Consider the following 9,204-nt stretch of genomic DNA (forward strand, 5'->3'; position numbering starts at 1 on the left):
CCTCTATGAGGTGGATTGATTCAGTGACTGGGGTAATCGGGATGGGTGTGTCAGAGGCAATGATATTGGCACAGGATAGAGCAGGGTTTAGGACTGTTGTACAAGCAACTCGACGGCACATAACAACAACAACAGGCTTAGTTTCAATATTAACCATTGTTTTTTGTTTTGTTTTTTAAATTTTTATTTTATTATTTTTGTGTGAGTGTACCGTAAAATCATATCTGACTGGTACAGAAGGAGATTGTCCCTCCTTGCCCGGCAGACCATCTGGTGGATTTGAACTGTGCGCCTCTGGGATTGTAGTTGCAGCTCCTTGCCACTAGGCCACCAGAACTCCCCTTAACCATTGGTTTTTTAATATTTCAACAAATATATTTTGAGCACCTGTTATTTGGGAGCTCTGGTGGTGTAGTCTGTAGAGACTTGATGTGCTAATACAAAAGCTGAAAGTTCGATTCCACCAGTTGCTCCACAAGAGGAAGATGGACAGTCTTCTTCCTTATTACTTATGGCCTCAGAAGCTTAATGGAAGCTCAATAATGAGTTGGAACTGATTAAATGTCAATAAGAAAGAAAGCTTATTGTCCAGGCTCAGTGCTCAGCACTTGAAACAGAGCTGAAGGCACCTAGAATCAGGACTCTTTTGATTTCATGGAAAAGTTAGACTATAACCAGGTAATTATAATCCTGGTAAGTGTAGAAAAGAAGAAATATAGGTGACACAGTAATGGATAATAGGAAGTAATCTGATAAATTTTAAGATATTAGGCAAGAGCTCCTGAGAAATAGCTTTTTAACAAACTTGAATGGTAAAGAGTTTGCAAGGTTGGGAGTTGGGAGTGAGAGAATTGAGTGTGAATAACTACAAGTCTATAGTTAAGAGGAAATATGGTGAGTAAAGGGAATGGACAAAGCATGTGATGAATCAGAAGGGAACAAGAGAAACTAATTTAAAAAATGTCATTAACTTGAAGAATGTAATCAATAACACTAAATGGTATACACAAATATTGAATTGATATATTTGGCTGTGTACATCTTCAACATCAATAACAAACAAATAAAATTTATATATATGTATATGTTGTTTGTTGTTGTTAAGTGCCATTGAGTTGCAGGCGACTCATAGTGACCCTATGAAGGAGAGTTCTCAATGCTTAGGTGTCTCTCATCCTCTCTCCAGGTTCATAGGGTTTCCGGAGACAAGCTATTATGGATGTGGATGCCACTCCTCCTTCCAAGCTTGTTTTAATCGGGGATCTCCACCCCACGCTCTGTCCAATTGGGTAACCAGCCATTAAATCATTTGACACATTAGTGTCATAGTGTTCAGCCTCACCGCAACCACAAGTTACTGCTGTAGGGCAACTTGTACACCAGGGCTATACAACCTAGAGGAATGTCTGAACAAAAACAATGAAAGACAGGCCCGAGGGCCGCAGATTAAAAGTCACCCACCTTCTGCTTGGTAGCATCACCTTCTGTCCACTGGGCCAGCTGATCTCTCTTTCCATAGGGTCAGCAGAGCAGACATGCCAGATGAACGGGGGCTCTGGCGGAAGGACTTTGCCAGCATTTGGGCGTGCCAGCTTGCTTAAACCCTGAAAGGTCGTGTTCCACCTAGAATCTTGGGAGAGACTTAATGTCCTTTATAGATAGATAGATAGATAGGTAGATAGATAGAAATAGATGATAGATAGATGATATAGATAGATAGAGACAGCGATAGAGATGTATATAGATATATAGAGAGAGAGATATATAGTTGTTGCTATATAATTTAAGATAGATATAGATGATATAGAGACAGAGAGATATCTAGAGATACATAGTTGTTGCTATATAAAGAAAGAAAGAAAGAAAAAGATGGATGGATGGATAGATAGATAAGCAATCTCCTCCCTTGTTATTTAGTGCCTCTGAAAACCCACTGACGGATGAGTACATAACAGCAACAAGTACAATATTTGTGCCTTTCTTCTCTGAGTCTTTTCTCCAATATTAATGAGGGCTTTTGTTCTCAGTATTTTTACACTAGCATGTGACTAAACTGTGTTATTCCCATAAGAAATTGGGTGATTTCCCACCAAACATCAGACAGCACCTATAAGCTAATAGTGACAATTCCCTAGAGCCTAGCTGTTGACGTCAAGAGAACTGTATTGTCACTACTGGTAGAATCTACATTCCCATCCTACCAGTTGAACCTCAATATGAATTGGTGGCACAGCTCCTTTCCACTAACCACAGTTTGCTACTAAAAATGTTATTATATGCTAGTATATAAGGAGATGTGGGAGCTAGTGGCCTTTTGGGTACAGAATTAAACTGACAATTTGAAATCGTGTGGTTCATATCTGTTAGATCATCAGTGGGAGAAAGATGGACAGTCTTCTCTGTCCAATTTGTGGCCTCTGAAACTTGCAGGAAGGTCAGCTATGATGCGGTCCCAGCTCCTTGGTTCTTGGTAGAGTTAAAGAGACTGGGAATATGAGCTGCCCAAACCTGCCTCCTTGTTTTTGAGAAACCTAAACTACATTCTCTCACAGACTTCAGGAATGGGTTTAAGACATTTAGCTTGAAACTACTTATCAATCTCTCCTTAGTCAGGTATTTAAACTAGTAAGTCCAAATAAATTACTGTTTACAGTCATCCACCTTAAAGTTCATGCATTGAGTTTTCCCACCTTTCTTGATCTGAGAGAATAGGTTCTCAGTCCTTTTACCTCCAAACCATAGTGACCAGGTACATCAAGTGACATCTGTTGAGTTTGCTATACAAATTACCCCTGTAGCATAACTTAAATCTGATCAATGTGTATGCTTATACGTAAAGGCAGGGAAGAACTGGTCTCTTAGAAGAGTCAAGTATGTAAGAGCAAAAAGATAGTCACCCAGGAATAGAGGTCAGAATACAGGAAAGGTTATGATGTAAGGTTAAATGGAAATGAGATTCATAGCAAGTCTAGTGGGTTGTTACATTGTGAGTATTGCAATTAAACTAAGGTGATTGGAGTGGGAGAAGGATGGGCAATCTTCTGTGGAGTTAACTACCTCTGAAAACCCTCTCTAGAGTCATCTGTAGGGTGGGGATGTGTGTGTGTTTATATGTATATATGTATATATGTAGAGAGAGAGTGAGTTCTGGCACCTTAGCTAATCTCCTCCTGTGCAATTAACTCCCTTTGAAAACCTTTTGGAGAGTCAGCTGTGAGTCAGTTCTGACTCAACAGTACATAACAACATTTTATATATTCACACACACACACACACACACACACACACACACACACACACACACCAGGAGAAGGATGAACATTCTCCTCCCGTGTGATTAACTGCCTCTGAAAACCCGCCAATGGGTCAGCTATGGGTCGGTTCCAACTCAGTGGTACACAACAATAATGACATGTATGTATGTATATCTATGTTGTTGTTAAAGGTGCCATTGAGTCGAGTACGACTCATAGCGACTCTATGAACAAAAGATCTGAAACCAGTCCTTTCCTGCACCATCCTCACACTTCCTGACACACAAGAGCCCATTGCAGCAGTCACCTTGTCAATCCACCTGGTTGAGGGCCATCCTGTCCTTCACCATTCCCAACATCATGTCATTCTCCAAGAAATAGCACCTCCTAGCAACATGTCCAAAGTATCTAAGGCAAAACTTCATCATTCTTGCCTCCAAAGAAGGCTTTGCATTCTCTCTAAGACATATCTATTCATTTTCTTGGCCGTCCATGGAATGTTTAGTGCTCGTCTCCAACACCACAGCTCAAAGCATCAATTCTTTTTTCTGTAATCCTTATTCATTGTTCATGTCTCAGATGGTTATGTTTGTGTGTGTGTGTGTGTGTGTGTGTGTGTGTACACACATATATACAGAGATGAATTTCATAAAAATACATATGATAAATAGTCAATGGTGATGCTACCCTGGATGTGCTTACCAGGTTGTGCCAAGAAATATGGAGGACAACAATTACCTGGACAACTAACTGGAAGAGATCCATATTTATTCCCATTCCGACAAAAGGTGACTTGACCAAGTTTGGAAATTATAGAACACTATCACTCATATCACACACAAACAAAATTCTGCTGAAGATTATCCAAAAATGACTGGAACAGTACGTTGGCAGAGAACTACTATAAGCTGGGTTAAGAGGAGGCCATGGCACTAGAGACATTATTGCCAATGTCAGATGGATGTTGGTCAAAAGCAAAGAGTACCAGAGGAATGTTGACTATGCAAATGTACTTGACTGTACGGATCACAACAAATTATGGCTAACCTTGAGGAGAAAAGGAATCATGGAACACTTGATTGTGCTCATGTAAAACCTATACTCAAACCAGAAAGCAGTCCTCAGAACAGAGCAAGGAAACACTGCATGGTTCAAAATTAGGAAAGGAGTGTGTCAGGGATGTGCCCTGTCTCCATACCTTTTCAATCTATATGCAGAAAAGATAATTCAGGATGCTGGGCTTTATGAGGAGAAATATTGCATAAGTATTGGAGAAGACTTACCAACAACCTGCATAATGTAGATGACACAACCTTGTTGCCAAAACTGAGGAGGACCTGAAGCTCTTGCTGCAAAATGTTAAGGACTACAGTCTTTAATATGAATTGAAGCTCAACATCAAGAAGACAGATATTCTCACCACTGGGCCAATAGACAGCATCATGATAGATGGAGAAAAGATTGAGATTGTTAACATTTTCAGCTTCCTAGGCTCCACAATCAACACTCTTGGCATTAGCAGTCAGGAAATCAAAAGACGAATTGCACTGGGAAAATCTGCTGTCAGGGAGCTTTCAGAGTACTAAGGAGCAATAGTCAGTTTAGAGACTAAGGTGCACCTGATCTAGTCCATGGTCTGTGTAATTACATGCTATGTATCACAGAGCTGGACAATGACTAAGGATGACAGAAAAAGAATCAATACCTTTGAGTTGTGGTGCTGGAGAAGAGTCTTGAACATATCCTAGACTACTTAGAAAACAAATAGGTCTGTCTTGGAGAGGGTGAAAATAAATTTCTCCTTGGAGGCTAGGATTTTTAAGGTTTTCTCACATATTTGGGGCACATGGCCAGGAGGGTCCAGTCCCTGGAGAAGGACATCATGTTTGGAAGTGTCGAGGGACAATACAAGAGAGGAAGACCCTGAATAAGATGAATTGATATAGTAACTGGAGTAATGGGAGGAGGTGTATCAGAGTCAGTGAGACTGATTCAGGACAGGGCAGGCTTCAGAGCTATTGTCCATAGGGTTGCTGTGAGTTGTAGGCAACTCGATGACACATCACAACAACAATAAAATACGTATGTATGTATGTATGTATGTATGTATGTATGTATGTATGTATGTATGTATATAATAAAAGTCTCATCCTGAAAGAGCCAAGGTCACCAAATTCCAATGACCTATTTCCACTTGCTGCTTTTCCCAGGACAGTCAGAAAATTTCCATCTTTTCTAAAGCCATACACTCTCATGGGACTGTTTCTAATGTTCTGATTTTAATCTGAGGCAAAATAATAATGTCTTGAACATCTGCCACGTGTCAGTCAGACACACAGCTAAGCCCTTCAAGTTACCTTGTTTTCATTCACTCACTCCCATGTGTTAAATACTCATCATATCCCAATTTTACAAATAAGCAAACCAAGGTACCATCTTATACCTGGAAAATAACAAAGGCAAGACTTAAATTCAGCTCAGTTTAAAATCAGAGCTCCAGATACGCTACGTTATAAATAATTTTTTAAACTGTTACCTACTGATGATCTTTTAAGTGGAAAAATTTACTCTGTAAATCTATAATATAAATATAATACAAATCTATACATCTTAAAAAATTGAAAATTCCTTAGAATGTGAGCTGGAGGATTCAAACTAACAGGTAAATGTTTGTACAAATAGTTGTGTTAATTAATGTGTTCTGGTAGCTCAGGGTTGCATTCTGTTCAAGGGAAAGGAAATTTAAGATTAAAAAAAAATCTGATTGTGGCCTACACTTGAATCTGTGTTTGAGAAAATAGCCCAGAATAACTGAAACAAAAAGAGCTCATTTACCCACTTTGTGATTTATTGTTTTCTCAGAGACAGGCTAGTACACATTGTGAAAAGCTAATGGCTGTAGAGATAAAGAGATGAGTCCAGAGGAAGTTATTGTCATAGTTTCTTGTTCCTGCTGGTGCTGAGCCTTCAAGCAGATCCTGAGATAGTATGCTAGGACCTCACTCATAGTACCATTATGTGAATTAACAAATCATTGAACTGTAATATGCAGTTAAGGACCTTAGGGGGAAATGCCAATACTCAAGAATGATTATTCTGTAACTAAATTCTCTCTCTCATTGCTGTTGAGTTGAACTGACTCATAGCTGATCCTCCAGCAGGTTTTTGGAGGCTATAAATTGCATGGAAAGAAATTGTCCATCTTTCTCCCTCAGAGTTGCTAGTGGATTTGAACTGCCAGAAAGGTGTAAGCTTTGGGTTGGCAGCACAATTCTCTACAGACTATTCCACTGGGCCTCCATATAGTTAAATTGTTGTTGTTGTTTTGTGCCATCAAGGCGCTTGCAATCATAGCGACCTTATGTTCTTCAGCCCTGAACCCTGCTCTATCCTTATGCCAAACTTACTGTCTCTGACACACCTACCCTCATTACTTCAGTCATTGAGTCAATCTATCTTATCTAGGGTTTTCCTCTCTTGTGCTGTCCGTCCACCTTTCCAAGCATGATGTCCCGCTCCAAGGATTGGTCTCTACTTGCAACATGTCCAAAGTATGTTAGATGGAGCTTCAGAATACTTGCCTTATAGAAGCATCCGGGTTTCACCCTCTGCAGGATAAACCTGTTTGTTATTTTAGCAGTCCACAGGCACACCTTAGTCTCCAGATAGCTAAATTATGCCAGTGTTGTTGTTGAGTCATAGATGACTCATAGCGACCCTATGAACAAAAGATCTGAACACCTGTATAACTTTCATAATTTCTCCAAGTTCATAGAGGTTCTGGAGGCAAGCCATTTTTGAAGCGGATGCCACTCCTGCTTCCAAGCTTGTTTTAATCGGGGAGCTCCACCAAACACTGTCCACCATGGGTAACCATTATCACATCAGTGTCATAGTGTTCAGCAATTAATCACAGCAATTAATATATTAATAATAATATAATTAAGTTATAGGTGTTGGCCCACTGAATTTGGATATAATATTTCTTACTCTGCAAAAGCATTGATTGTGTTGCTAATAATAAATGACAGAAAATTTGAGAAGAATGGGCCTTCCAGAACAATTTACTGCTCTCATAAACCAAGAAACAACCATTCGAGCAGAAGGAAGGGATACTGAATGGTTCAAAATCAGAAGAGGTATGTGTCAGGGGTGTGTAATTTCTCCACACATATTCAATTTGTATGCTGAGCAAATCATTCAATAAACTGGACTATATAGTGGAGGCCACAACTAATTGATCACAGCCAGTTACAGATTTCTTTGTTCCTTCTCCCCTAGCACTGCTTCACTGACCAGGCTTCTTTTTAAAAACAAACAAACAAAAAATTGGACCATAAGAAGGCAAATATTGTGTCAAGTTTGGAGGAAGACTAATTAACAATCTACATTATGCAGATGACACAACCTTTCTCACACAAAATGGAGAAGACTTGAAGCGCATATGAAGATGATGAAAGACTACAGTCTTCAGTATAGACTACAGCTCAACATCAAAAAAAGAAAAATTGTCACACTAACCAAGAAGCAGCAGCATGATAAATGGATAAAAGATTGAAATTGTCAAAGATTTCATGTTACTTGAATCAACAACCAATGCCCACAGTAGCAACAGCTGCAAAGAAAAAGTCATGTTGCATCGAGAAAAACTGCTGTGAAGGACAAGTGCTGAAGAGCAAGGATGTAACTTGGAAGACTAAAGTGCCTTGTTCTTAGGAGTTGTTGAGTTGAGTATGATTCATAATGACCCTATGAGCAACAGATCTGAATCCTGTCTCGTCCTATGGCATCCTCACCAGCTCTGATTACTGATAAGTTACAGAAAAGAATTACAGGTAAGTTACAGGGAAGAATTCTTCAAAATAAATGCTTATTATTATTAAATACTCATTTCAAAATTATCTTTTAAATGTATTTTAGGAGCCCGTTTTACTTCTCTAACTGAAGATTTAAAACAAAACAAAAACCTCACCTCACTTAAATTCCCTAATTACCTTTCTCCTCTACCACACACACAGGCATACACATACACATACAGACATAGTTAAATGTAAAAGCACATTGTAAGAATTGTGATGGGTAATTTCCAAATAATAATAACAAGCTTTGTGTTATTAATGAGGGATGCTATTTCTTAGAAATTGTTATTTTAGTGTAAGTTTATAAGGAGATTGATTTTTGTTCATTCCAGCTTTTTTTTTGTTTGTTTTTTGGGTTTTTTTTTTATAGGGAAAAACATACTGGGGGTACAAGGAGATGAGGGTTGGGGGCAGAAGGGTGAGGATGGGCCAGGATGCAGCTGCAGAGCTGCACAGTTTGGTCAGTGGAGGGAGCAGGTGAAGGAAATGATGAGGGTCAAGTGGGGACCAGATGCTACAGAGGAATGACAAGCATTTTCCAATGGTAATTAAACCAACTGTCTTATTGATTTGGGAATTGGATGCTGACTCTCTGGCTTCTTCATACTTAACAGGGGTGTAGATGTAAAGGGGAGAAGGGAGGACGCTTTATCACCTTACTTGGGTTAAAGCTGCTTGCCTTCTTGCTCTGTTAGAAGATATTTTCCTGTCATTTGCTCCCCTGTGGACTGCAAAGTGTTTTCCCAGGTGGGTCCAGTGGGGATGGCTGGTTGAACCCAGAGGCTCCATCCTCTTTTGCTTCCTTAGCTGTCAGTTGTATTTCCTTTTTGTCACTGGCACTGGGTTCAGGGTCAATTCTGGAGTAAAACTCAGTGTTAAGGTTACCTATAGGAAAAGAAGCAAACCTAGAGAGAACAAACATGTGAGTTATAAATAGAAGGGCTTTGAGGGTGTTGCTTTCAGGTTTACTGGGGTGGGGGGGAGGGTGGCAGAAGGTGGCCTAGGTAACATTCTCTGGATACCCTAGGCATTCTTTTTTTTCTCCCCTTCCCCACCCAGGGGTCAGATGGCACAATCTGGGGACTGAGGAG

Source organism: Elephantulus edwardii, unplaced genomic scaffold, assembly GCF_000299155.1.
Source record: "Elephantulus edwardii isolate Elephantulus edwardi_28Jun2011 unplaced genomic scaffold, EleEdw1.0 scaffold00040, whole genome shotgun sequence".
In the NCBI taxonomy this organism is placed as follows: domain Eukaryota; kingdom Metazoa; phylum Chordata; class Mammalia; order Macroscelidea; family Macroscelididae; genus Elephantulus; species Elephantulus edwardii.